Here is a 4,608-nt window from a genome sequence, read left to right on the forward strand (position 1 = left end):
GGATTCTAAACTTAGTGCATGCTACAGCTTCTATGCTAAGGGCAAATGATGCAATCAATTCACTTCCTTTTACAGCTGGTGATAATTTTGACTATCCTTCTGGTGCCTCTGGTGGTTCTATTGGTGATGACTCTCTTGGAGAGGATGCTGAAGAGGTAGGCAGGAACATAGGGGGAGAAGCAGAAACTCCAGCTTGGATATTTACAAAGGACTGCAACTATCATCACTTCAAATCCACCTTGTTCAAACTTATTCATCAAACTCAAGCTGCCATTTAAGACACCAATAATGCCATCACCAAAAGTCTTCTTCAAGCCCATCTAGAGTCTCTACAGTTCCACAAAATTCAAGGTCTCCAACATAATCAAATTGTAGATGAACTGAAGCATGATATTGAGCAAGTCAAGGTGGATATCTCTAAGAGATTGGTTGCCAAACTTCCTGATTCTACAATGATTAGCTTAAACCAAAACCTCAGGAAAAATCATGACTTGAATTGGAAAGTTGAGGATTTAGGTTCATGACTATCAAAAGTGGAGAACTCAGTTGCTCAAATTCTTTGAAATCAACAAACTCAAACTCAACTACTACAACAACTGGTGGCTGCTCAAAATTCCAACCCTGCTTTACTTGATGATAACAAAAGGGGGGAGAATTAATGTTATGCATTTACAAGTCAGTAAAGTAATTGTTCCAGCCATTATCTTCTCAAAACCACAAGTGTTAGATAGTATTGATCTAATCAACATAGCAGGAGGTAAACTCAAGCTGAAAGAACAAAGGCAGAAAATTGATGAGAAGATTGAAAAGGTATTTTGTCCAATTGCAAATCAAGAGAAATATGTGAAACACTTCACTCATTTGAGACAAATTCCAATAAGTGAAATGAGATTGGGGAATATAAAAAGGGGTCAAACATCATCTAGAAGACATCAAAAAACCACTGTGATTTTGAAGACCAAGAATCACTCATCAAAACATTGAAGAAAAAATCCAATTAACCTAGTCTATGCAACTCCTCAACCTGATGAAAAGAAGTTGCTTGGTCACTCCATTGCAAATCACAAGGATCCAAGAGACTCAGTCTTGAAGAAAAGAATAGCAAAGATTTACAGGCATGGCAAACTGATTTGTGTGATTGTTGGACATCTCCAATTTGGAGAAGCCAAGAAAGAAGAAAAATTGAGGCTTAAGTATCAGAAAAGGCAGGTTGCCTTAGAAGCTAAGAAACAAGTTGAAAAACTTACTACCAAGTCAGAAAGTGAGAAGCCTGCCATCATAACTGAAACTGAAATGGAGGAACCAAAGCAGAAATATGTAAAAAGAATAAAGGAAAGAGCCAAAAGGAAGCTGGTATTTTGTTTGATATATTTGTGATGTCATGTCTAATATGATTTGTGTTTAGTTTTCAGATCTTACTTAACAGGACAAATCAGTACTTAACTGGAAATAAATACTTATAATGAAGTCAGGACTTAAGATATCAGAACTTAAGTTGTCAGGACTTAAGTTATCGGGAGATATTTATCAGGAGATAATATCAGGACTTAAGGAGACGTTCAGATAAGGAAGGCGGCAGATTGAAAGGAAAGAAGATTAAGACAAACATAAGAAGAAATATGCATGGAGAAGAATTCTATAAGGAATAGAATACTTGGAAGAAAAGATAACTGATTGATATATATTAGGAAGCAGAATTGTATTCGATATCAATTAGAAGATTATCTTGTAACTGTGTAGTATATAAACATAGGCATAGGGTTTACACTATAGGTGTTATCATAATCGAGTTTATTATTCATTATAACCCTAGCAGCTCTCGTGATAATTTGTTCATCACTGAGAGAGGACAGTTCTTTATAACAGAGTTTATTGTGTTGAATAAAATCTGTTTTCTGTTACTTGAGTTCTTATATTCGATTTGATTGTAGTAAATACTGTATTCAACCCCCTTCTACAGTGTGTGTGACCTAACAAGTGGTATCAGAGCAATATGTTAACATGCATACAGTAAAGATCCAAAAACAATCATGTCTGAAGAAGTACAAACTCCAACCAAGCCCACCAAAACTGAAGAAACTCCAAAGACTCAAATCCATAATCGATATGAGACTATAAGGGTTCCCATGCTGAAGCCTTCTGAGTATCCCATATGGAAGGTGAGGATGTCTATGTTTCTGGAAGCTACAGATCCAGAATACCTTGACAGAATCAATGAAGGACCACATAAGCCAACCAACTCTCTGTTGTAGTTGCAGATCAGCCAGCACAGACTGTACCAAAGGAGAAAAGTGAATATACAACTGAAGATATCTCATCGATTGCAAAGGATTCAAAGGTAAGACATTTGCTGCACAGTGCCATTGATAATGTCATGTCAAATAGGGTAATTAACTGCAAGACTGCAAAGGAGATATGAGATGCTTTGGAGACAAGATGCCAGGAAACTGATTCAATTAAGAAGAACAGGAGGACTATACTCACTCAAGAGTATGAGCACTTTGACTCAAAACCTGATGAGTCATTGACTGGTTTATATGATAGATTTGTCAAACTCTTGAATGACCTGTCACTGGTGGATAAGGAATATGATCTTGAAGATACTAATCTCAAATTCCTTTTAGCTCTTCCTGAAAGTTGGGATTTGAAGGCCACAACTATAAGAGACAACTATGCTCTTGATGAAACTACTCTTGATGAAATTTATGGTATGCTCAAGACTCATAAACTTGAGATGGATCAAAGAAGCAAGAGGCATGGGAGAAAGTCAAGGACAGATGCTCTTAAGGCTGAGGAAGAATTCCCTAAAGTGGTTGTCTCAAAGAAAGGCAAAGGAAAGGCTCTCATCACAAAGTCTGATACTGAGTCATCAAGTTCTGATAGTGATGAGGATTCAGAAACTGAAAGTCTATCTGAGATGGACCCTGATGAAGAGATGATGAAGTTGTGTGTTCTTATGGTGAAAGGAATCACAAAGATTGCATACAGGAAATTCAGAAGGGGAAATAAATTTTCCAGGAAAGGTGCAAGTTCTGATAAGAAAGGTTTCAGAAAATCTGAAGGCAAAGGAGGAAAGTCTGACAGAGGAGATTACTCAAATGTCAAATGCTACAACTGTGGTGAAAAAGGCCACATATCTCCTGATTGCAAGAAAGAAAAAAGTGACAAAGGCAAGGCTCTTGTCACAAAGAAGAAAAGCTGGACAGACACTTCAGATTCTGAAAGTGAGGTGAACTATGCCTTGATGGCAAATGCTGATAAAAGTTCTGAAGCTGCTGAGTTAAAGGTACCTCAAACAACTTATATTTTCTATACTGATGATATAACTGAGGTGAGAAGATATCTTAAAACCATGTTCATTAGTTATAGAGATCAAACTTTAACATGTGAAAGATTAACTTCTGAAAATCTTGCTTATAAAAAGAGGAATGATTATTTAGAAAAAGAGTTAGTTATATTCCATCAAACTCATAAAGATAGAGATGATGATTTCTATATTAGAGATGAAGTGCTTAAAATGAATGAACCTCTAAAAACTGAGTTAGAAAAGGAAAGAGAGATTATCAGGACTTGGACTAACTCTGACAGAATAACTCAGAATCTGTTAAGTAGTGGAAACTGGAAAGAGGGCTTAGGTTATGGAGATGATAAGAATGATAAAGGAACTATAGAAATTGAGCCTATAGTTGTTAAACAAAAGCCAAAGGTAAATCATGTTAAGTTTGTAGATGTAAAGTCTGATATTGATAAATCAGAAATAAAAGAGAAATTAACTTCCGACAAACCAAAACAGGATAAGCCAACTGAAGTTAACATAGGCTTAATGACAAAGAAGCAGCTTAAGCATAAGCTGAAAGATGTTAAGAATGTAAACAAGGTAAAGCCACCTAGGAAAAATAGGAAGGGAAAAGTAGGTGTGAATAAAAGCAATGATTATAAGCCTGTTCCTAATGCTCCTAGAAAGAAATGTTATAACTATGGAAATTCTAACCATCTGGCTTCTTTTTACAGGAAGAATAAGAACATAAACTCCATACCTTCAAAATCAGGAGTTAAGAGTCAGTCTGTTAGATATAGGCCACAAAATCCTTGTTTTCATTGTGGTAGTTTATGGCATTCCATTTATACTTGTAAGGAATATCATAGTTTGTACTATGATTATTATCAAATAAAACCTTTTTTTAAAGAAAGTTAGCATTATTCCTTCTAGTGTAAGTTCTGATGCAAAGTCGGATATTGCAAATTATGATAAGAAAACTGTTAACATAAATTCTGATGCTAAATCTGCTGCAAATGTTAATAAACTTAATAAGGCCAAAGGATCCAAGCAAGTCTGGGTCCTTAAAACTAATCATTAGTGGTCTTTGTGATTGCAGGGCAACATGAAAAACATCTTAGTTCTGGAAAGTGGATGTTCAGGACATATGAATGGAGCCCTGCTATCATATTTTGTGGAGAATGCTGGCCCAGGTGTTTCTTATGGATATGGCAACATGAGAAAAACTCTGGGATATGGCAATATCAATCTTGGGAATGTCATCATTGAAAAAGTAGCTCTAGTCTCAGGACTTAAACACAATTTGCTGAGTGTTAGTCAAATCTGTGACA

The sequence above is a fragment of the Apium graveolens genome, chromosome 11 (assembly GCF_009905375.1).
Source record: "Apium graveolens cultivar Ventura chromosome 11, ASM990537v1, whole genome shotgun sequence".
NCBI lineage: Eukaryota > Viridiplantae > Streptophyta > Magnoliopsida > Apiales > Apiaceae > Apium > Apium graveolens.